Source organism: Pan paniscus, chromosome 6 (assembly GCF_029289425.2).
Source record: "Pan paniscus chromosome 6, NHGRI_mPanPan1-v2.0_pri, whole genome shotgun sequence".
In the NCBI taxonomy this organism is placed as follows: domain Eukaryota; kingdom Metazoa; phylum Chordata; class Mammalia; order Primates; family Hominidae; genus Pan; species Pan paniscus.
The window spans coordinates 59,490,457-59,516,607 of NC_073255.2; the positions used below are offsets into that span (position 1 = coordinate 59,490,457).

Sequence of the window (26,151 nt, forward strand, 5' to 3'; positions counted from 1 at the left end):
AAGTAAAGGACAATAATATAGCCTTTGATGCTTACATAAATTTTATTGGAAATAGCTGGCTCCAATGACAATATTTCTGCTATCACCACAAACTCAATTTCTACTTCAACTATATAATTATATCAGGCTTGAGAATAACTAAAAAACAATACTGCTAAATGTTGGCTTTAAATTACCATTTGTCTGCCTAAATCATGATGAATATGGTGATTAGAAATGGCATTATCGATTATTAAATGTCAGAATGAATACACTAATGAAGTTATAGAGACAAATATCATATAAGACTGATTATTGTGATTAGTTTGGCCAAAGTCCTGAGTCTAAAATTTTTAAAACTCTAAAAATGTAAAAAGAAGTATCACAATCCCTCGCACTCTTCCTTTCCAACTTGGACCAGGCAGAATGGCTCCCGCAAAGAAGGATGGCGAGAAGATAAAGGCCGTTCTGCCATCAGCGAGGTGGTGACCCGAGAATACACCATCAACATATACAAGTGCATGCATGGAGTGGGCTTCAAGAAGCGAGGTCCTCGGGCACTCAAAGAGATTCTGAAATTTGCCATGAAGGAGATGGGAACTCCAGATGTGCGCATTGATACCAGGCTCAACAAAGCTGTCTGGGCCAAAAGAATAAAGAATGTCCCATATCGAATCCGTGTGCGGTTGCCCAGAAAACGTAATGCGGATGAAGATTCACCAAATAAGCTCTATACTTTGGTTACTTATATATCTTTTACCACTTTCAAAAATCTATAGACAGTCAATGTGGATGAGAACTAATCGCTGATCGTCAAATACATCAAATAAAGTTATAAAATTGCAAAAAAAAAAAAAAAAAAGGAAGTATCCATGACTGTATCCATCATAATAATAAAAATTTGGCCAGGTGAGGTGGCTCATGCCTGTAATCCCATCACACTGGGGGGCCAAGGCAGGAGAATCACTTGAGGCCAGGAATTCAAGACTAGCCTGGGCAACATAGTGGAACCCTGCCTCTACAAAAAATTTAAAAACATTAGCTGGGTGTGGTGGTGCACATCTGTAGTCCTAGTGCTCGGGAGGCTGAGGCAGGAGGATTACTTTAGACCAAGAACTCAAGGTTACAGTGAGATATGATCACATCTCTGCACTCCAACCTGAGCAGCACAGTGTGACCCTATCACACACACACACACACAAAACATAATATTGACTTTGTTCAAAATGTAAGCCTTCATGATAATACTGCAACTTGTCATTCAAAATGCAGTCATTGTGAACCTAGCATGTGTCTGCGGTAGTCAGATGCTGAGCACGCTTCAGTGAACAAAAGACAGAAGACTCCTCCCCTTCTGGCTGGGGACTGAGATGAAGAAGAAGTAAATGAGCTAACAAACCATTACAGAAGGTGACAGCTGCTATGAGTTAGACAGACTGTGCCGTGATCGAAGACTGGGTGAGAAGAGGGAACCTAGACTAGAGACCATGGATGAGGATTTGGCTCCAGGCAGAGGCTTCCAATGTGCAACCATGCTGAGTCAGAGGACGCAGTTGGAGGAGCAGAAATCCAGCACGCTGGGGCTAGTGTTTCATAGTCCAGAAGATCGACGGTGTGCAGGAGGCTGGAGAACGGTCAGCTGCAGATGGCACAGGGCCTTGTCTGCCAGGCCACAGCATCCCAGCTACTCCTCCCAGTGCTTCCGGGCAAAACTCTAGCAGATGCTTTTTTTCCCCTTTCTTAAACTTATCACATACCTATCAGTACATCCTGTCAACTCTACTTTAAAAGCGCATCCTTGCTGTCATCCCAAGTCTCCCTTATAACGTCCATTGTGCAAGTCCGGAATAATCCTTTAAAAACCTAAATCAAATCACTTCTTTCCTGCTTCCAACTTTTCCATGATCTCTTGTCACACACAGAAAGGAGGCTGAACTCCCGTCCTGGCTCTTTGTGCCCTTTATGATCTGCAATGCACCTCCTCTTACCCCTCCACCTTGAACTCCATCCTCTATGGGGCTTGCCAAGCTTGATTCTCCTTCAGGGCATTTTCTCTAGATATCTTGTCTTCCTGAACTTCTTTCGCACCTCCTTGCACAGCTGATTCCTTCTTATTTCATTGAAATCTCAACCTGATGTCACCTGCCCAATGACCTTGCATGGCCATCAGACTAAATAGCCAAATAGTACTGTCCTCATTTCTCCATGGGGGTTGAATCCTCTGCATAGCACTTGTACTGATATTTTATTAGTACTTGCTGGTTTACTGCCATCTCCACAACACTCCACCCCCACACCATTCAACCTAGAATGTAGTTCTGTGAAAGAAGGAATAATAAATATGCTGCTCACTATGTATCCCCACATCTGGGGCTCTGCCGGACACACAGTGGTTCTCAACAATTTTTGCTAAATGAATCAAAGGCTAATAGACCATCATGGATAAACTCATCATGAAATAGAAGTGAGAGAGAAAGGGAAAGTGCACAGGTCGGCAGGGCCAGAAAGACCACCAAACAGTCAAGGAGCTCCTACGTGGCAGCAGCTACCACACCCATTGGGTCAGCTGGCCACACTTCTACACGTGGATTTAGACCCTTTGTTGTCCCCAAAGCATAGGCGGCATGAGCCTCATGCTTGCATTGGGTCCCCTTTCTCCTTGAGTCCTGTGGGTATGACGTGGCCCAGGAGAATGCTATGACCACAGGGAATCTGTGTCAAAGCCAAGAACTCCAGGGGCAGGAGATCCTGGTCTTCTGTAGGGGCTGCTAGCAAACTTGGTCCTCTTTCTCTCTAGAAGAGACATTATTTTTATTACACTGGGATTTTTCCAAGGAGAGATGTTTCCAAATCTCTGCAGAGGGAGTCGTTGTCTTTCTACTGCCAAGACTATCTGCTATGCAAACATCCTGGATCATCCATTGATGATCTCAATGTCCTTTGTTCAGAAGACATGCAAACCATGTCCAGACATAGAGGACTAGTTCATAACAAAAGGATCCTGTGGCCTGATTTGGAGCAGGGCCCCTAAGGGACAGAAAATTTCAAGACATATTTGGGAGACCTGACAGTGGAAGTTATCTTTACCCAGTTTTCCCAGGGAACGGTACTAGGAAGGCATAAAACCCCAGGAAATTTAGAGCTGCACAGTGTGTCAGAAACTATGGAACCGGAGACAGCTTTGCAAGCATTTTTCCAGAATGGCAACTGACTGAGGTTATAAAATTATTCCCACACACTTATGCTGCAAGAAGTGGAATATCCAGCAAACTGGGAGACACAGGAGGACAAGAACAGATGATGCTTCAGTAATGACTTAAAGGGACCAGTTCCCAAGGGCCATATGGGATGTTCACCCCACAGGACGATTGAAGGAGGGAGAGAGGCATCTCCCCAATGCCTCACACAGTGAAAGGTCCCTAGGAGATTCTAGAGGGGATGTCTTGTCTTGAATCACTTTCAAGACAAATAAGGAATTGAACCACTTGTTTTTACAAAGTCTGTTACTGGGAGACACCATCTCTGGATCCAGGCCGGGAGGCTGCGGTGAGGGAGCCAGCTCAGGAGGTTGTCAGGGCAGCCACAGTGGAGCCACAGCTCTGGGGCTGCCATCTTGTCCTGTCAGCTTAGCTACCACTGTTCACATCTCTCCCTCAGTAGTTTATTTTTTATTACATATCACAAAAATGTCCATATGGAATGTGTTGAAAATAAAGTTGAAAGGAGAAAAATAACAGGTTCTTCACCACAGATAGCTCGAGAAGTAGTGGTCTGGAACAGCCCTATCCATCAGAACTTTGACAATGATGGAAACGTTCTGTTCCTGCAGTGACCAATATGGTAGCCACTAGTTGCATGTGGCTACTGAGCACCTGGACTGAGGCGATTGTAATTTAGAATCCAAACATTTCATTTTATTTAATTTTAATTAAGTTAAAATAGCCATGTGACTAGTGGCTGCAGTACTGGACACAGCAGGTCTAGAATAAAGGCATTAGCCTGAGCCTCTCAAAGCTTTTGTGACCTTATCATAAAATGAGGATAAAAGTAGAATCAATCATGTAGGAGGCTTTCAAGGCTTAATGAACTAATCCATGTTAGAGGCTTAGCACCTCTGGGGCACACAGCTGGCACTCAGTAGGCATTAGAGGAAGATGAAAAAAATAAGTATGACAACACTGGTGGCAATCACAGAGACAGAGCTCCGGGGTTCTGAGGACAGGTTTGGACTTGCATGTGGCCAGCTATTAGGTAAGAAAAACTATGGGCCATGCAGTGTGGGGCCAGAGCATGGGTGACAATGGGTGAGGAGGCCCTGCATCTGGCTCTATATGGGAGCACAGGCACATGAGGGGTGATGCCCCAAACCCTAACGGCCTTGAAAAGGAGAGTAGATGTTCAGCACTGGGTCAGCGGGGAGGGGCCTGTGCCCAGAGCTTCCCAGGCTGCTGGGGCAACTGCTCCCTTGGGTGGTGCACAGTGCACACGGCAGGGGCAATGCTCTCTGGGGCTGTGTCCAGCTCCTTCACCCAAATTCAAAACATGTGGATTCTGCACACCTCTGTCAAATAGTCTGGATCAAGGCATGTGTTTGCCTAAATCATCTGAAAATTTATATCAAAAATAGTTTCTTGGCATGTATCTATCAGTCTGGGTCCAATCAGGAGATGCAGACCACAACACAATTTAAACAAGGGAGGTTTAATATAAAGAAATATGATGCTATTTCTTAAGAAACAGGACAAGAGAGTAACTATTGAGACAGAAAGAGCTCTACAGGGCACCAGAGCTGTGGGTGAGCACCCAAGGAAGGACACAGCTAGAGGGGGCTTAGACCTCTGAAGAAAGTATGGCTGCACCTACTGGATAGTGGAGAATTTTGCTGAGCTTCCCAGGACACAGCTGGCCCACGGTGGCTGGACAAGTGAAAACATCACTCTGTGGCACCAGCAAACTGAGGCCAACAGGCAGGCAGAGAGAGCAGGGCACACTGCAGGTGTGAGACCAAAAACCTGTCGTGTCTATGTCATTGTCCATGTTGAGAGGGCCACAGGAAATACACCTGCAGGACACAGGCAGGGGAGGCTGGCAGGTGGTGGACCACCTTCTGCAGGGACCCAGTGCCCCTCTGTGCACAGCTTGGGTCAGAGCAGCTGTGGGCGCTTGCATGGACAAAGGTACAGCCTGCCGAATGGCCAACCTTAAGGAGCTTCAGTGTGCCTGTGGGTGGGGCTAAGGAGAGGGTACAAAGAGCAGGACCTGGGCCGAGGCACAGTCCTGTGCTGTCTGCCGTCCCTGGCTATGCTAGTGCTGTCCAAATCAGGAACTGCAGAAAGCATGGCAGCAACATGCTGGAGAGAGCTCCCTGTACCCTGCATGCACCTGGCACTGGAGAAACCACACTGCTGAGCAGTAGAGAAAAATGCACGCTCTCCAGGAGCATGGCAAATGCCCTGAGAGCCAGGAAGGAAAACCCCTACTATCTGTAATGTCTCTCCGGCACCTTCTAATGACAATCCTTAACATCAGATCAGTGGCAAAAAAAAAAAAAATATGAAAGAGGCTCACCTGCATCTTCACAGATCAGGTAATGAAGGATGAATTTGGAGCTGAGAGTCAGGAAACTGAAAAATGGCAACACATAGCCTATGCCCAACACCCACTGGCCCCACTCTTCCATGGCACTCACAAAATATTCCCTGGGGCTTTGACTGTGATCTAGGAAAAAAAACACTGTTTGTAAGGAAAGGAAGATTTCTTGGTAAATTATCTTTCTATGGGTAAAAAAATCAGTGCAGTCATCACCTTGTCATTAGTAAGTTCTCAATAGAGCAGACTGAGTCAAAGCTGTGCAGCCAATAAGATGTACTTACAAATGGTTCCCTGCCTGGGAGCTGGGTTCAGAAGTGCAGTAGATCCAACATCTCCCAGTGCCATAATCTACCCTGTAGGACTAAATGTCCTATACCCTAAAGTTTATTATTCTTTATATATGATCTAGAGAGTGGGTACGAGTTTTGGTAGTAGTTTGGAAAATACTACAAAATCTTTGAAATAAAAAAAACTAAGCAGTTTATAAAACACTGCCACTTTTACTTAGGTGTATTCTTACATCTTTTCTTTTTTCCTTAAATAACTAAAACAAATATAACATTTTCTGAAAAGTAAAGGGGCCTCAGTAAATAAATACATAGCATTGCTATTATGACATACAATATTTTAGAATAAAAATATACTATGAATATTCATAGAAGTTGTTATTCTTGGATCTTTAGCAACATTAAATATGTAATATAATTATACCTCCATTTCCTCTTCTAATATTTATCCCTGCTTCATTTCTAAATCATCTTTTCCATATTTTCCTCTTCAGTTTCTTAAGTGGGACGGTAAGCTTGTTTTCAGCTAGTTGTAATTAAAATATTATCTATGAGCACTTTCAAGCCAGATTGTCATCATCAAAGCAAAGGAAAGATGGGGCAATTTTGGAGAAAACTCAGTGACACATCAAATTATTTAGATGGATGTTTTAATTTCACAGTTTTTCTTCAACTAACTTTAAAATATGTGGGTGATTATTTTATATAGGGATTCGCATGGTACAAAAATCAGTAGAACTCCAAATGAGGCACTGAGAGGAGACAGAGAGGAGAGCACTGAGGTGGGCTCTTCTGCCCTGAGTGGGCCCTGATCTCCACAGAGGCCAGGCAGACAGCAGCCTGCCTTCCACCGTCGCGTTCCAGAGAAGACTGTTGATAAACAGCCAGTGCCTAACTTCAGGGAGGGGTTAGTTATGGATGAAATCAAAGGACACCGAGGGAAATGTAAGAGAAGGTGGCTGCAGTAGGCTTGGGAGGCAGGGGGGCCCACCTGGGAGAGCTTGGCGTTCTAGCCTGTGGAGGAGTCCTAGGGGGAGGAGAGAACTGGGGAGGGGTAGAGGGCGCTCAGGAAGGCAGGTCTTGTGTCCTGCGCCAGCCAACTCCACTGTGCTCCATGGCTCCGGCAGGGTTGCTCTGAAGGCTGTAAAGGAATGTGCCCACCCTGGCATGTGACCATCCTTCTAGAACACGCTTTGGTTCCTCGATTTGGGAAGATCTGGCTCCAATAGTCCAAGCCTGCCTCCAGATCCTTTAAAGATAGCTTCACTTTTCTGTCCCAAGCACCAAGAGGGAAGAGGGACGGGAAAGAGTGGAAGGAGTGGGCAGCAATGTGTGTAGTTTGGCCCTGCAGCGGAGCCGCCGCCGTCCATAGCCTCCCTGCTCGGAGGCCGCCATCCATAGCCTCCCTGCTTGGAGCCCCTGACCATGGCAGGCCTATCTCAGCGTCTTGCAGGAGCTGGGATGCGCTATCCCTTGGGCAAGGGGAAGCCACGGCTTGTTTTCAGCAAGAAGCAATGTGAGTTACCTTGCCCTTAACCTTATGTAAATTCATTCTGCAAATGAAGATCCAGGGCTGAAAGGGCAGCACTGCAGACACCGCAGCGGGCCGGAGCCACAGCCCTGAGCTCCCAGGGTTCTCCACCCAGCACGGAAGACAGACTGGAAACACGATTACATGAGTGGTGCTGGCTGCAAAGGAGAAGAATGGATTGCGTAGTGAAGCGCAGGGGTCTCACTTGGTTAGGATATGGTTCTGAAATACTTCACTGAGAGGGGCATGGGCGCTGGAGTGGAGACAAGTTGGGACCTGGACTCATTCAGAGTTCATTATGGGGAGGAGAGATTCCAGGACTAGAGAACAGTGTTGGCCTTGAAGCAGAAAAAACCTGGACCAGAAACTGGAAGAAGAAGGAGAAGGAGAAGGAGAGGGAGAGGAAGAGGAAGAAAGAAGAAGAAGAGGAAGAGGAAGAAAGAAGAAGAAGAAAGAAGAAGAAGAAGAAAAACCAACTTAGGCAGGAGAGTACAGAGGGACATGAAGGAAGCAGAAGCGTGCACACTTGAAAGCGTGCGTTAGCATCAGCAGCCCCCGCGACCACTGCGGGACATACCAAGATGCCCTTCACTCTGAGGGCAGCGGGAACACACTAAAGGGTTGAACAGGTTGCATTTCTAAAAGGTCACTGACTACAGTGTGTAAGAGGTTGGAAGGGGATAAAAGCAAACGCAGACGGACGGCTAGAGAGCTACAGACGGGTGACGGGGCGGTGGAAGGAGGGCGGAAAGGGAAGTGACCTCCCAGCGCCGTCCTGGGCTGCAATAAGCAATCAATCTGTGCTGCATGCTGGCCCCCACTGGAGAGTGGCTAATTGATCCATTCACGAGGGAAGACGCAGATCTGAGAGGCCGCGCGCAGTTCCACAGAGCCGCGCTGGGCTCCGTCACCTCCCTCCGGGATGAGTGTGGAAGGCGCTCTGCACCAGGAGCACCCAGCTTTCCCAGGCCGCTGTTGCCGGGCACAGGCTCCGGGCACACGAGTGGGTTCCGTGCAGCCCGCTTTGCAGAGGGAACGGAAGCGCAGAGAGCCTGGCCCGGGAGCGCGGGCGCGAGGGTCGGGAGCAGGGAATCCACAGCGGCAGCTCAGCTCTGGGCAACGCCGCCACCTGCTGTCCCGCGCACCCGCACAGCGGCCCGGGCGTCCCAGCCTCCGCGAGAAAGACTGTGCCTGACCTGCACGGAGGATGACGCTGACCGGCCGGTGATGAGGAAGCCACCAAGGGAAGAAATTAGACACAGGACGTGCTGGACCTGCAGGCTGCACAGGCCAAGGGAGGGCCCCAGGCGCAGCGGGCGGATCTGCGGGTCCGCGGGCTGCGTCCCTGCCCTGTGGCCGAGACTGTGACAGTCGCCGCCGTTGGCAGCCGAGTGCACTGACACTTAGGCTGACTCCGCAAACACAAAAGCACCAAATCTCAGTGGCTCCACGCAACACTTGTGTTTCTCACTCTCATATCCAGGTTAGGTCACGGGACACGCCAACAAGTGATATAGGGACCAGGCTCTTTCCCTCTTTGTACCACCCTAAAAATGCAGCCTCCAAGTTCACTGTCTAAAGGAAAAAGTAATGATCAAGGGTGAGAGATTTTGCTGTGGCCTGTGACATAGCTCCACCTAATGTAAAGATGTTAGAAAGCTCGGTTTTCCTGCGTGGCCAGGAAGAGGAGAAAAAGAAGTGTCGCTGGATCACTAAGACTCGGCCAGATCCTTCTGTGCCTCCTAAACATTCTCCCATCCGTGCAGAGAGCACCCTCACGCCTTCCCCCAGAGGGGCAGCCACAGTCCCACCAGTCACTGCCCAATGCAAAGGGCCCCCAGGCAATCCCACTCCATGGCCCGGACTCCTCTTGGGCTGCCACCAATCACCTAGAGCGACAGTGGTTGCTCTCCTCCACCCAGCAAACAAGCACATTATCTCTGAAACAAACACCACACCACCATTCCAAAACAGAGTGGGAGAAACACCCTATCACAGCCCAACAGGACACCTGACTCCGTGGGCCAGAATTGCTAAATTCCTCTGTCCTGGGCTGGGAAGGCCCCTCATTAGACTCCAGGGCTATCCTCTGGGGAAAACTCCATGCTCTGTTTTTCTTGGAAACCCCTGGATCGTGGGAGTTCTTAATTGCTCATTGGGCTTCAGTTTCTGAACTGGATGCTGGGGAATCTTCCCTCATAGGATCCACATACCCTGGATCTCCCTTGCTGTCTGCTGTAGACTGAATGGTTGCTTCCCCAAAAACCCCCTATGTTGAAATCCTAATCTCCAATGTGACGGTATTAGGATGTGGAGATTTTGGTAGGTGATCAGGTCATCAGGGTGGAGCCCTCATGAATGGGATTGGTTCCCTTCTTTCAAAGGGACTTTTGAGGACACAGTGGGAAGAAGCCTATCTGTGAACCAGGAAATGGGCTGTTACCAGACATGGAATATGCTGGCAACTTGATCTTGGACTTCCAGCCTCCAGAATGGTGAACAATAAACTTATGTTGTTTCTAAGACACCCAGTTTATGGCATTCTGTTAGAGGAGTCCAAGGTGACTAAGACAATGTCTGTGACCCAAAGACTTTGTAGATTAGGTTTATGCTTTCTTTGGCAATATAATTTCTTCAAACTCTTTTAGGGCATTTGATCCATTTGCTTCCAAACAGTTCCGTATGGCTGCAACCACACCCAAAACATTTTCGTAGACAACATTTTTAAATCTTCTACTTTTTTTTTTTTTAACTTTCTCATACCCTTGCCTAGTTCAGCTTAATAATGAGAGGAAATATCTTAATCTAATCATTGTAATGAGGCTGAGTCACAATATGGTTTTCTAGCTGAAAGGTTTTTATTTCAATATATTATTGCCTACTGTTTGTGTTTCAAATGCAGTTGAAATGTCCAGCCCTTCAAGAACCCAAATTTCTGGACTTTGTGCTCTTAAGCTGGTCAGTTTTCTCCTGAGCTCTGTGCTTTCTTTGAATAGCATGCCAACACAACCAATTACGGAAAACACACAATCACAATCACACTTTGATTTTTTTTCCAACTGCTTTTGCTAGAGTTGCTGAGTCATAAGGCTTACAATTTATCCCCAGAGATATTGCAGACAGAAGTTTTACTACATATTTCCACTGTAGTTAGCATGGATCATCATCTTCCCTGCCACCCACCACCTCACTTCAAGTCAATGTCAGCCATCAGATTTTTGTTACTACAGTACTTCCTTTTGAAGTACCAGTTTTTGTATTATTCTTGATGGTTTAGTTGTTGTGTCAATTCTCAAATTTCAGTGGCTTAACAAAATAACTGTTTCTTTCTTCCCCATGTTACAGTCCAATTAGAGTTGGCTGATTCTTCTCCATTCAGTGACTCAGGAACCCAGGCTGCTTCTATCTGAGGCATCCATATTTAACATGCAGCCTCCAAGATCACCACTGAATGAGGGAACATATCTATGTGCCTGACTTAGATGTACTGACATCATGTCCATCACATTCCACTGGTCAGGACGCAGTCACATGGCCCACCTCACTGCAAGGGTGTGGAAAAGTCATTTATCTGTGTTTTCAGGAAGAAGAAAAAGACAATATTGAAGAGGTCTGGCTGTCCTAGGTACACTGCTTATAATAATCACACATGAGTTCCTTTAGTCCCTTTCCTCTAGAAGTTTACATGTAATATACAATAAAGCAAATAAAATTAAGGTAGGAATGAGAATGTCATACTGTCAAGAGGCCATTTAAGATTCTACAAAGGTACTTGTCTCGAATCTGGGTATAATACTGATAGTGTATATTTGCATTGAAAGCCAGGTAGGGCTTGATATATTAAGGAATTTTTCTGATACTTATACACCAATAACAATCATAACATGTTTGTCATTCATACAACAACATTTCCTGAGTGCCTACCAAATGCTAGGTACCCAGCTAGTGGCTGAGTGGTTAAAAAAAAAATTGTTCCAGTACCTGCTCTTGTGATATTTGCATTCTAATAGGAGAGAAAATAAACAAGTAATCACCCATTTGCATAATAATTGATTTGATAAATGAGATGCATATAAAGTACAGGACAGTGTAAGAAAGCAAAAGACAGACCTAGCTTGGGAGTGGATCCACATTCTAAGCATGAAGCTGGGACTCGAAAGGCTAGGAGTTAGCCAGGTGACAATGGGGAAGAGACGCTGAGGTTTTTTACTTTTACCATTGGGTAGGGGATGGTGCCATGCTGAGATGGGAAACACTGTGTTTTCATATGGTAGCCCCGTATGGGCAGATCAGAGATTCATTTTAGCATACATTGGCTCTAGGGTAACCATGAAACCTCCAACGGGAGATGTCAAGGAGGCAGCAGCTATTGCACAGAGCTTGTTGAGGGGTCTGGAGTGGCGCTGTGACTGGAAGATGTCTTATTGATGATCTAGTCTGTCTCAAAGGCGTTCCTCACCATCCCTTACCCAAATGCATCATTCATGGGGAAAACTCCCAGAATCCAGTCACCTGCCATCATCCGTCCTGGACATCTTAGGGCTCTCTATACCTCTAAGAAGACTTATTTATTTTATTTTATTTTATTTTATTTTTGAGACAGAGTCTCACCCTGTGGCCCAGGCTGGAGTGCAGTGGCACAATCTCGGCTCACTGCAACCTCCACCTCCCGGGGACAAGCAATTCTCCTGCCTCAGCCTCCCAAGTAGCTGGGATTATAGGCACGTGCCACCACATCCGGCTAATTTTTTATATTTTTGGTAGAGACGGGGTTTCATCATGTTGGCCAGGCTGGTCTCGAACTCGACTTCAAGTGATCCACCCACCTCGGCCTCCCAAAGTGCTAGGTTTACAGGCATGAGTTACCGCGCCTGGCCAGAAGACTAATTATAAATAGGAACATTCTCACTGGCAAACCAAAGACTTTCTTAAATAGTGAGTTATTAACACACACATAAGAGAGGTTTCCCATTTTTAAATATCACTGTTCAGACCAGGATGGAGGACAGCAGGAGAACTGCAAGAAGCAGCCACAACAAGCAACTGGCCGTCCTAAGGAACCAGGATTCCATAATCACACGAAACACCCAGTAGAAGAAGTCAAGGCCAAGGGGCCCTTTTTTCTATTTCTCTGTTGCCTATTTTATCCAATGCCTGATCTTACATTCAGCTCTGTATTGTTTTAAACAGGTATCTTTGCTTTTAAAATGAATGTTCATCATCAGTTCTGAATATGAATACATGGTAGGAGTGCATTTATTTTAATTCATTTGATGATGACTTTACTAAAGCTTAAGATTGTGTGTCTCTGAAAACCTCAAAAATTATTTGAAATGACTCTTCAGATGAATGCAGATACATGAAAAGAAAACTGGTTGAAGGTCATCATACAAAGAGCCAGCAGTAGCAGCAACAATTAAGACCAGGCATCTATTTTAATTTTTCAGGTGTGTGTTGATGAGGAGAGTTAGAACTGTTTTAATTGCTAATCTCTCAAAGGAAGGAACACACCATGTTAATTAAATTCACTGATGATAGAAAATGTGGAGGTGGATTAATCACTTCCAATGGCAGAACAATTTTCTTTAAAAGCTAGTTTTACAAATAAGAACTGGAATTAACCAAAAGAGAACTCAGTTCTTACAGAATGTGCATGTGCACACACACACACACACACACTCACACAGCCTAACTACCCCCAGTGCGTAGATTACAGGATGTGCACTTTGAAAGTTGCTTTAAAAAAGGTGCACTAATCACTGAAGAATGCCATCTTGAATTCACTCTTTGAACAAAGATGTACAAAGTACCTGCTATATATATAAAGCTGTGGCTTGAATAATAAAAAATACAGAAAGAAAATCACCTCTTCTCCTATACTTTTGGACCATGGATTTTCCTGTACAGTTTAGTACAGCAAATTCACTTCTCTCTGGCACCTCAATAAGGCAGCATCAAAAAACCATAAGGGGTGGAAATGTGGGTGGGTCATTTGACTAACTGAAAATGCTTTAGTTGCCCAGGCATTTCGTCAGGTATACACCTCCAGAAAGTATCTGAGTTTTGTCATTATAAATAAAGAAAATGGAAAGGTAAGTATAAGTACCAAAGTTTATATAATCAAGCCTCCAAATAGAAATGTGGCTGTGACTAGAGATATTACAATCACCAAAATCTAGAGACAGAGCAGCCAGTTATCAAGCTAGACACAGAAGCAGACCTATGGCAGAGAGGTGAGAGGAGGCTGAGAGGTGCAATTCTCCTGTGGCTAAGGACTCTCCTAACATGCCTTTGGGAGTATAGTGCTTCTGTACGTGCTGTGTCCAAAACCATGCCTGTGACACAGGACACAACTGGCCCCAAACAGAGAACCCAAGACCATGAGCAGCAGCTCCCCTTGCTGAAATGAAATGAATTTGGCAGCTGAATTGAGTAGCAAGACCATGAGCAGCAGTCGCCATTGCTGAAATGACAACTGGGTTTTAGTGAGAGTCTTCCTCCTGGACCCCAGCGTTCCTAATTGGAAGCAGCAAGTATATATTTAAAAAAAAAAAGCAACATTTTTCCATTTTTTCCCACAAAAACCCTATTTTTCCATTTTCTTCTTGCCATGGTTTTCAGTGTAAGAGGTTGGCTAATGCAGGGACTAATGAAAGAAAGAACATAATAGGTTTCTCTGGTTGTTCACCTTTAGCAGAATGTAAATACCTTTTTGCATTCAAAGTGAGTTCCGGTTCAGACAGAAAGTTTGCCTCTGGGGTGCACCTTACTCATCCTGTCATAGAGGGAGTGCTCTCACCTGGTAACCCAGTCTTGCTGAAGACCCAGCCTGGTAGGTCCACTGAAATGCTATGATCCTGGAGAACGTGATTGTGGGGGAAAGAATGGAATGGCAGACATACAAATTGTGCACCTCTGAATTTCCAGATGGCAATGGCAGAATTTTTTTTTTTTGAGTTAAGAGTCTTGCCGTGTTGCCCAGGTTGTAGTGCAGTGGTGCGATCGTGGCTCACTGCAGCCTTGACCTCCCGGGCTCAAGTGATCCTCCTATCTCAGCCTCCAGAGTCGTGGGGACTACAGGTGTACACCACCGTGCCTGGCTAATTGTTTTTATAGAAATGAAGTCTCCCTATGTTGCCCAAGTTGATGGCAGAGTATTAAAACCAGCACAGGACACTTCTGAGAGTGGGGACCCTCCCAGGGTGGGGCTCTTGGTAAGTGCAGCAGTCACACCCCCACGAAGCAGTTTTTCGGGGAGGACTGAGAGTGATACATTGAGTAGAGGCAGCAAAACTGCCTCTCCATCTTTTTCGGGGCCAGCTGGGCATGAGAATCAAATTGACATAAGATAGGCTAACAGATGAAAAGCATAAAATTTATTTTATGTGAGTTTACATGGCACCGGAGCCTTCATACAGAAAAGAAGACCCCAAGAAGCAGTTAGACTCAGTCCCTTATATACTGAATTGGACAAAAAAATAGTTGTGAAATGTGATAAGGCCAAGGGGACTGGGCTAGGGTAGGACACAGGGAGAAGGGTGACTAAGAAGATAAGGGCTGGCTTAACAAAGTTTGTTTGTACAGATTTATTCTGGCCTCAACTGTCCATCTTTGATGATAAGAATGTTATTCTGTAGAGGGCATCTTTCCCACAGGCATTACATCCCTGCTTTAGGAAACGACATGAAGGTTAGCGTGATGTTGTTGCACCTGCTGTTTTTTCAAGTATCTTTACTTAAATAGTCAGTATGCCAGGATGGCATATTTTGAGTGGTGTATTCTTAACTCTTTCCTTTGCATCTTGGGAGGTGTGGTCCTTATAAGCCAAATGCCACAGGCAGGTCAGAGGAGAGTGATGCCCTGTAAGAACTTTTTTTTTTTTTTTTTTTTTTTTTTTTTTGAGACGGAGTCTCGCTCTGTCGCCCAGGCTGGAGTGCAGTGGCGCGATCTCGGCTCACTACAAGCTCCGCCTCCCGGGTTCACGCCATTCTCCTGCCTCAGCCTCCCGAGTAGCTGGGACTACAGGCGCCCGCCATCACGCCCGGCTAATTTTTTGTATTTTTAGTAGAGACGGGGTTTCACCGTGTTAGCCAGGATGGTCTCGATCTCCTGACCTCGTGATCCGCCCGCCTCGGCCTCCCAAAGTGCTGGGATTACAGGCGTGAGCCACCGCGCCCGGCCAGAACTTTTATTCTTTTTTTTTTTTAAGATGGAGTCTCGCTGTGTCGCCCAGGGTGGAGTGCAGTGGCACGATCTCAGCTCACTGCAACCTCTGCCTCCCAGGTTCAAGAGATTCTCCTGCCTCAGCCTCTGAGTAGCTGGGATTACAGGCATGCGCCACCATGCCTGGCTAATTTTGTGTGTGTGTGTGTGTGTGTGTGTGTGTGTGTGTGTGTGTGTGTGTGTGTGTGTGTTTAGTAGAGACACGATTTCACCATGTTGGTCAGGCTGGTCTCGAACTCCTGACCCCATGATCCGCCTGCCTCGGCCTCCCAAAGTGCTGAGATTACAGGCATGAGCCACCATGACCAGATAAGGACTTTTATTCTACCAGGCATCAGAGTCATTTAAAGTTTTCCATCTGCTCAGTATGTGGAGGATCTAGGCTGTAGGTTAGGAGAAGATTGTATCTTCGCAATTACAACAGCTACCCTCTACATAGCTCTTGTTAAGTGTCTGTTCCACACTAACACTTGTGCCGAAAGAATGTTGTCTATTAACCTATCTTATGTCAATTTGATTCTCAGGCCCAGCTGGGCCCCAAAGAAGATGGAGGGGCAGTTTTGCTGCCCCTACTAAATGTATCACCCTCAGGGCTCCCCCAAGCACTGCTTCCTGGGGGGTGGCTGCTGCAGAGACAGTTGTGGCCCTGTACCCTTGACTTGTGAAGCTAGCTCATTAGCACCAGCATGGGTGCTTCCTCTTAGCAACCCTTCAGACTGGAAAGATCTACTTGTAGAATTACATGGTAAAAAATAAAAAATCAGGATGCAAAACTCTATCTGTAGAATGATCCAGTTTCATAAAAGACTGGAATAAAAAAACACCCATAAATGTAAAACTGTTATTTTGTTTCATTTCACAATTTTTTTGAAGAGGCACTGAGGTTTCTGACATATGAGCATTGCCTCCTTCCCTTCTGTGTACCCTCATGGGTGTATCGTTCTCACTGTGAATTAGTACAGCAGCGTTCAATAGACTAACGAAATTCAGGCACACTTGAAGGGCACCTTCTCTTTTTTTGGTCCTGGCAAGACAGCTGGCAATGATAAAATATGTTTGAGTGCAGGAAAGATTGGAAAACAACTTTTTTTGTAAAGAGAAGCAGGAAAAAATAATAATAATAACATCCCTGGGCCGTGTCCCGCAAGTGTAGGAGGAGCTCCGTACACCTGTGTGAAATTACATCAAGGATTTTTATGTTTTCTCTCTGTCTGCATTTGATGAATTACACAGGTTTTGCTTAACATATTAGAGTTGGACACAAAGAGAAATTTGTTTGCTTGTTTGTTGCTCCAGATTTATGCCTATGAGATTTTGGCTTTGTACATAATTTGGAGGTTTTGAGATCTTTGAATTACATGCATGCACATCTTTAGCAAGCTGCACCAGAGAACTGAAAGCATAAAATCAAATTACATGCAGATTGAAGAAGTAGCAATGATTTCTTTACAAGCGATTGTCAATTTACTGCCCAAGACTGAGGTTCTGGTCTCCCCACTGATCTGGGAACAAAATGAGTAACTAAAACAAACACTAGAACGTTAAAATTCACTCCACCTACTGCAATTGTTAAATCATGGGCTTCTTCTTGATTTTTTTAAAATTAAGGTCGTCTCTCTGCAAAACCATCCAGCTATTCTGACCCAATAGCCTATTGGAGGAGAGAGTTGTGGCTGAGGAGATCCAAAGGCTGATGACATTCATAGACCTTATGATTTATAGGCAAAAACTATCTCAACGGATACAGTCAAAAAAACAATGCAGCTGTCAGAGAGCATTTTTGGCAAGTGTATCAGGGAGCTAACTCAAAATCTTGAGTTAAAATCAAAACACTTAAGCCAGGTTTCTCATCCTGTGCAATAACATTATGGCAGAGACTACTGCAAACTGTCACTTAAACTCTTTTCCTCTACTTCTTGAGAATAGCTAGACTACAGTTCCCAGCCTCCCTTGCAGGTAAAGGGGGCCATGGGGACAACGAGGAAAGAGTCTCTTCCAGGCTGGCCTGTGAAACATGCTCCATACAACCCTCTATAACCTTTCCCCTCTCTGGAGGTTAGGTGTCCACACCCAGGTGACTTCACATGCGGGCTTTGAGGATTAACCAGGGCCTGGCTGCTCTGAACGACCATGTGCGCAGAGACCCCTCCATGGATTGTGAAGGGGTGGGTTGCCCCTCCACACCTGTGGGTGTTTCTCATCAGGTGGAATGAGAGACTTGGAAAAGAAAGAGACACAGACACAAAGTATATAGAAAGAAAAAAGGGGGCCCAGGGGACCGGCGTTCAGCATACGGAGGATCCCCACTGGCCTCTGAGTTCCCTTAGTATTTATTGATCATTATTGGGTGTTTCTCCGAGAGGCGGATGTGGCAGGATCATAGGATAATAGTGGAGAGAAGGTCAGCAGGTAAACACGTGAACAAAGGTCTCTGCATCATAAACAAGGTAAAGAATTAAGTGCTGTGCTTTAGATATGTATACACATAAACATCTCAATGCCTTAAAGAGCAGTATTGCTGCCTGAATGTCCCACCTCCAGCCCTAAGGTGGTTTTCCCCTATCTCAGTAGATGGAATATACAATCGGGTTTTACAAAGAGACATTCCATTGCCCAGGGACGGGCAGGAGACAGATGCCTTCCTCTTGTCTCAACTGCAAAGAGGCGTTCTTTCCTCTTTTACTAATCCTCCTCAGCACGGACCCTTTACGGGTGTCGGGCTGGGGGACGGTCAGGTCTTTCCCTTCCCACGAGGCCATATTTCAGACTGTCACATGGGGAGAAACCTTGGACAATACCTGGCTTTCCTAGGCAGAGGTCCCTGTAGCCTTCTGCAGTGTTTTGTGTCCCTGGGTACTTGAGATTAGGGAGTGGTGATGACTCTAACGAGCATGCTGCCTTCAAGCATCTGTTTAACAAGGCACATCCTGCACCGCCCTTAATCCATTTAACCCTGAGTTGACACAGCACATGTCTCAGGGAGCACAGGGTTGGGGGTAGGGTTACAGATTAAAATGGAGTCTCTTATCTCTACTTTCTATACAGACACATTAACAATCTGATCTCCCTTTCTTTTCCCCACAGGATTGTTTTGAAATAGAGCACTATTGCCTTTGCACCACTATACATTTGGGAGAAGACAGGCATATCTCAGAGATGTTGCAAGTTCAGCTCCAGACCACTGTATAAAATGCTTAGCTTTAAAGCTTCAAAGTACAGGCTGCCTCTCTTGTTAAGGGCTAATGTAGTTGGTGACTTAAGTTGAAGCCAATGCTTGTTTACCATTTTGAAAATCCTAGGACCCTTAAGAATTATGTTAAGTCTTCTCTGCCTGTGCTCTAGAAATGGAACAACAAAGACAGATGGCAGTGCATCTCTTTACAGCATAGTTTACTAAATATTTTAAGCCCACTATTGAGATCTACTGCTTAGAAAAAAAAATCTTTCAAAATATTACTGCTCATTGACAATCCACCTGGTCACCCAAGAGTTCTGATGGAGATGTGCATGGAGACTGATGTTGTTTTCATGCCTGCTAATATAGCATCTACTTTGCAGTCCATGGATCAAGGACTAATCTTTACTTTCAAGTCTTACTTAATAAGTACATTTTGTAAAGCTATAGCTGTCATAGAACTGATTCCTCTAATGAATCTGGGCAAAGTAAGTTGAAAACATTCTGGAAAGAATTTCTTATTCTACACGCCATTAAAAACATTTTTGATTCAGGGGAGGAAGTCAAAATATCCACATTAATAGGAGTTTGGAAGAAGTTGACTCCAAACCTGATGGATGACTTTGAGGGTTTCAAGGCTTCAGTGGAGGAAGTAACTGCAGAGGTGGAAGGAACAGCAAGAGAACTAGAATCAGGAGTGGAGCCTGAGAATGTGACTGAATTGCTGCAATCTCATGATGAAACTTGAACTGCTTCTTATGGATGAGCAAAGAAAGGGGCTTCTTCCGATGGAAACTATTCCTGGTGAAGATAACCATGAACACTGTTGAAATGACAACAAAGGATTTAGAATATGACATACACTGCATTGATAAAACAGTAGCAGGGTTTGAGAGGATTGACTCCAATTTCAAAAGAAGTTCTACGGTGGATAAAATGCTATCAAACAGCTTCACGTGCTACAGAGAAATTTTTCATGAAAAGAAGAGTCAATCTATACAGCAAACTTTATTGATGTCTTATCTTAAGAAATTGCCACAGCCACCCCAACGTCCAACAACCACCACCCTGCTCAGTCAGCAGCCTTGAACGTAGAGGCAAGACTGTCCACCAGCAAAAAGATTATGACTCGCTGAAGGCTCAGGTAATTGTTACCATATTTTAGCAATAAAGTGTTTCTTTTTTTTTAAAGAAAAGGTCTCATTCTGTCCCCCAAGCTGGAGTGCGATGGTATAATCTTGGTTCACTGCAACCTCCACATCCAGGGCTCAAAAGATCCTCCTGCCTCAGCCTCCCAGGTAGCTGGTACTTACGGGCATGTGCCACCATGCCTGGCTAATTTTTGTATTTTTTGTAGAGATGGGGTCTCACCATGTTGCCCAGGCAGGTCTCAAACTCCTGGACTCAAGGGATTTGCCAACTTTGGCCTCCGAAAGTGCTGGGATTACAGGCATGAGCCACCACATCTGGCCAAAGTTGTTTTTTTATTTTGTTTTGTTTTGTTTTGTTTTGTGACAGAGTCTCACTCTGTCACCCAGGCTGGAGTACAGTGGCACAATCTCAGCTCACTGCAACCTCCACCTCCCGGGTTCAAGCAATTCTCCTGCCTCAGCCTCCCAAGTATCTGGGATGAGAGGCACACACTACTGCGTCCAGATAATTTTTGCATTTTTTGGAAAGATAGGGTCTCGCCATATTGGCCAGGCTGGTCTCGAACTCCTGGCCTCAGGTGATCTGCCCGCCTTGGCCTCCCAAAGTGCTGGGATTATAGGCATGAGCCACTGTGCCTGGCCCAAAGTATTTTTTAATTAAGGTATATACATTGGTTTTTAGACATAATGCTACCACACACTTAATAGACTACATTATACTGTAAGCATAACTTTTATATGTACTGAGAAACCAAAAAATTTGTGTGACACACTATTGTGTCAGCCGGTACTTTGAAGCTTTAAAGCTAATGATTGACTTCTCCTATGAAAGTCGCATGAGGCATCTTTGTCCAACGTAAGGCTTTTTTACCTATGTGGAAAATCTATTGTTTAGTGTAGCCACCTTCATTAATGATTGTAGCTAGATCTTCTGGAGAACTTGCTGCAGCTTCTCCATCAGCACTTGTTGCTCCACCTTGAACTTTTATGTTTGCCGAGGGCTTCTTTCCTTCAACCTCATGAACCAACCTCTGCTAGCTTCAAACTTTTCTTCTTCTGCTTCTTCTGCTTCCTCTCCTTTCTCAGGCTTTGTAGAATTAAAGAGAATTTGGGGCCTTGCTCTGGATTAGGCTCTGGCTTAAAGGGATGTTGTGGCTGGCTTGATCTTCTATCCAGACCACTCAACCTTTCTCCATATCACCAATAAGGCTGTTTTGCCTTCTTATCATTCATGTGTTCACTGGAGTAGCACTTCTAATTTCCTTCAAGTTTTCCTTTCCATTCACAACTTGGCTAACTATTTAGAGCTAGATGTCTAGCTTTTAGCTTATCTTGGTTTTCAACATGCCATCTTTACTAACCTTAATCATTTTTAGCTTTTGATCTAAAATGACAGACGTGCAACTCTTCCTTTTATTTGAACATTTAGAGGCCTTTATAAGGTTATTAATTGACCTAATTTCCATATTGTTGTGTCTCAGGGAACAGGGAGCCCTGAGGAGAGAGACAGAGGCATGAAGCGAGCATATGCTGTTCACACATGGTGCCGATATGTTAGAAGCGTGTGAACCAGAGCAACTCCATCTTGAATAAGAGCTGGATAAAACAAGGCTTACACCTACTGGGCTGCATTCCCAGATGGTTAAAGCATCCTAAGTCACAGAATAAGATAGGAGGTCATCACAAAATACAAGTCATAAAGAACTTGCTGATAAAACAGGTTGCAGTGAAGAAGCCAGCTAAAACCCACCAAAACCAAGATGGCCACAAGAGTGACCTCTGGATGTCCTCAGTACTACACTCTCACCAGTGCCATGACAGTTTACAAAAGCCAAGGCAAAGTCAGGAAGTTACCCTATATGGTCTAAAAAGGGGAGGCATGAATAATCCACCTCTTGTTTAGCATATCATCAAGAAATAAACATAAAAAAGGGCAATCGGCAGTCCTCAGGGAGGCTCTGTCTATGGAGTAGCCATTCTTTAATTCCTTTACTTCCTTAATAAACTTGCTTTCACTTTACTCTGTGGACTCGCCCTGAATTCTTTCTTGCACTATATCCAAGAACCATCTCTGGGGATCTGGATCGGGACCCCTTTCCTGTAACAGATAGACTTACTCAACTCAGGGTTGCCACAAACCTCCAATTTGTAAAAAACATAAATCCATGAAATGCAATAAAGCAAAGCACAATAAAACAAGGTGTGCCTATATTTGGTATAAGGGTTAGCCTTGCTTACTAATTGTGATACTTACCAGAGCAGTTTAGGTTTGTTGCATTATTCAGAATATTTAATAAACCAAGTTTACTTTTGTTTTTTTTTTTTCTGAGATGGATTCTCGCTCTGTCACCCAGGCTGGATTGCAGTGGCGCAGTCTCGGCTCACTGCAGCCTCCGCCTCCCAGGTTCAAGCGATTCTTCTGCCTCAGCCTCCCAAGTAGCTGAGACTACAGGCGCGTGCCAACACACCCAGCTAATTTTTGTATTTTTAGTAGAGACAGGGTTTCACTATACTGGCCAGGCTTGTCTTGAACTCCTGGCCTCGTGATCTGCCCTCCTCGGCCTCCCAAAGTGCTGGGATTACAGGTGTGAGCCACAGCACCTGGCAAAGTTTACTTTTTATAAAATCACAGAATGGAGGCAGAGTTGGGAAATTTTACAGGGCCAATAAGAAATATAACAATATGCTATTGAAATACTATTAATTTGTGGCAGTATTTCATAAACTCAGTTGTGGACTCAAGTTGAACTTACATACTGAAATTTGCTTAAATACTTTCACCTAAAACAGTTTTTATGCTCTGGCAGTGGTGATTTTACAAGAGGCTAATTCAGCTTGTAATCAATTTCAAATGATGATCCGTTCACCTTAAAATTTATATGTAACAAGTTTACCATATTTCATATTTGTTTTTAATGTTTTCTGCCACTTTGGGGTTTTTTTAAATTATTTTATTTGTGACAGGGACAAGATTTTTAACTTGTGCAAATCCCTACCCACCACCTTCTGTGTCCCCAGAGGAAGCTCCCTCTTTCCTGTGCCTCCAAGCAACATGCACAGCTCAGAGGCAGGGCCTTTGTGATGGGGAATGGGACAAAATGGGAGGAAGCAGCCTGGGAGGCTGGGGAGGGGTCATGTTGATGCATAAATATTTTAATTGCATCATTACTTTGAACCTTTGATACCTCTTTTCTGTGCTTGAATCTAGGCTGTTGAGCGTGGATGGAAAAGCCTATTATCATTCTGATTTGTCTCCTTTGAATTCAGTACCACTAGCCTTAATGGGGAACTTCCTTAAACCACTCACCTAGTTGCCTATTTTTATTTTCTCTCTCCTCCTACCTCCCACACCTTCTTCTTATCCTCCCTCTCAGCTGATCACCTGACTTCTATTCCACCAAGGATGGAGAAGTAATCAGGGGAGGATGCCCATAGCTCCCTTTCTCACACTTATGCACAATCCCTCGCCCTGAATCTGTGTGCGCAGGCACTCTTTCTCCCTATTACTTTCTCCCTATTACTATGGAAGAAGCTTGGAGGCCAGCATCTCAACTTGTTCACTGGATCTCATTCTCTCTCTCTCTCTGTCTCTCTGTATCTCTCTGTCTCTCTCTGTCTCTGTGTGTGTGTGTGTGTGTGTTTGTGTGTGTGTGTGTGTCTGCTCCTCCACCCCTCCATCAATAAGTTTTCCCTCTCTTCTGGAGAGAAGAAATTTTGTTATTTCTCCCATTGAAAGGAACCTTTCTTTTGGTGTTACTGTGCCCTCCACCTACTGACTGATTTCTCCACTCCTGTTTATAGCAAACCCACCCTAGAGAGCTGTCTGTAGTATATGCTTGTTGTTTCCAATTTCTCTCCTCCCATTCTCTCCAAAATCCACTCCAATCAGGTTCTGGTCTTCCCTACGACATCAATTACCTTCATTTGGTTCAATCCAATGGTTATTTCTCAGTCTTAACTGAAATTTTTGGCTTGCCATTTATGTACATAGACAGATCGATTAATCTTTCTTTTTTTGACTTTGACCTCTTCGTTTTTGTTTAAAAAGTCTTTTCTTTCTTCCAGTATCTCTAAAGGCTTACTAAAGTTGTCTTCAAGTTCTTTAAGGCTTTTTAAAGTTGCATTTAACTCCTAAATCCATCTGAAATATATTTTAGTATATAGTGTCAAAAATAAATCAAACTAGTTATTTTTCTCCAAATAGTTCATCAATAACCCCAAGTTACATCCCTTCTTTATATCGTCTTTCTTAATTGAGACAGTGCTATTTATTGAAGGTGGCATTCTGTTTTAAAGTCACACCCTGACTAAGCTTCTGTCCATCAGTTTTACATAAAGCCTATAGAAATCAGTTCAACAGGTTTTATGCATTGAGATTCTTCCCAAGATCTGAAAACAAGTTATGTTATCTGTGGCTCTTAATTTTTGTGTGGGGAGTTCATGTACTTTAGTGAGAAACTGCAGAAGTTAATCTCAAGAGCTAGACCTTTAGTACCATTTTAAAACAAATCTCTCAGATTATGATTCTATTTTTATAACTTTTATTTGAGCACTTTATGAATCATTTTATCAAATTATGAACACCACTGCCCATAAAGTTAAGCAATCAAGCAAATTTAAAGATCTGATTTCAAGAATATTTAAAATATTATAAGAATATAAGAATATTTAGGAAAAGCTAAATATGTTCAGAAAAATGGATAATATCTCAATTGCTATGTAGGAAAATAACTATAGCATATCAAAATTTACATCTTTACCACCCTTTGTCTATGATAAACATTAAGAAGGAACAAAAGTGAATAACTTGACAATGTGAATACCTACACTCACTATTGCTACTCTTAATGCTATTCTGGAAGTTAGTTGATGGAAAATGCTCCATCCATGAAAACATAAATGCCATCAAAGAGAGTAATTTTACAATAATTCAGGTGATTCATTCATAAATTTTGTAGATTTTGATATATAAGCCAGAGACTATGATCATTTATCTCACTACTCCAAAAGGATGGCATGAAAATGTTTGTATCTAATGTGATGATTTACATGGTGGCAAAATATAAAATAAATACACAGGCATCAATTGTATGTCTATTAATTTTCCATCACAATAGACAGTAATAAAACCGAATGGAAAAAGACACTACTCAATACTTCATAGCCCAGAGCAGTGTTTCCCAAGATGTAGACCCCACGCAAGGCTTCCCCACTAGAAATCTCGGAACACAGGCCCAGGAAGCTCCCATTTAACCATTTTAAACCAGCCCCAGATGCTTCTTTTGCTCTCTAAAATTTTAGAGTCCCTGATGTTGTAAGTAAGAGGAGACACTGTGTGAACTTGAGCAAATTATGACACCAATTCAGGCTTCAGTTTCCTTATCTGCAAAAGAAGGAGAACGATCATACGCACATTATAAGGTGCTTCGGAAGAACAAATAAAATAATGTAGGTGAGGGGTTTGTGATCTGCCTAGTGCAGAGCAAGTACTCAATTTTCATTCAATAATATTATTATCAAATATTAAAATAAAGTGATAAAGTATGCAAAAATAAGCTTCGGAAAGAATATTCAGGACTTAAGTGAAGAAAACAAAAATGAAATGAAATACTTTTTAAAATCACATAAATTGAGAGGCAAACTCTGTTCCTACCAGGAATGGTGGGGAACAAAAGGAGAATGAAACATGTAAAGAAATCACCTTTTCAAAATTGATTTTTAAATTTCAAGTAGCTCTATGCAAAATATCAAAAGGACACTTTTCATAACACACCACAATGCTAAGGGTCATCTTGAAGAACATGTAGAAAAAATTATCCACCCTCCGCCCCGACATGCAGAAGGAAGTACCTTGAGAGCCACTTTCATTGTTAGACATCATAATGCATAATCACAATACATTTAACAGTATAGTACTACTATTAAAAAGGCAGGGACGTCAATGCAACCATGGAGAAAATACAGAAATCCATCCAAGTTATTCAAGATAACTTAGACTGTGATAGAATTGCATTTCAGGTCAATGGAAAAAATAGGAATTATTTAATAAATGGTAATTACATTATTAAGTAATTAGAAAAAAATAAGGTTACTCCAAATTTATTTCCAAATGAATTAAAGACTAAAATTAAACTATAAAAGAGGAAAACTGAAGTACATAGAATAATTATTTCTTTGGAAGCATCCTGTATATTGTGTTAATAGAAGTAATCT

At 43.8% G+C, this 26,151-nt stretch overlaps 1 pseudogene; it reads left to right on the forward strand.

The window, feature by feature from the left end:
* The first annotated feature begins 405 nt into the window (after positions 1 to 405).
* On the forward strand, positions 406 to 2,157 carry LOC100973753 (large ribosomal subunit protein eL31-like; annotated as a pseudogene).
* Positions 2,158 to 26,151: the final 23,994 nt, after the last annotated feature.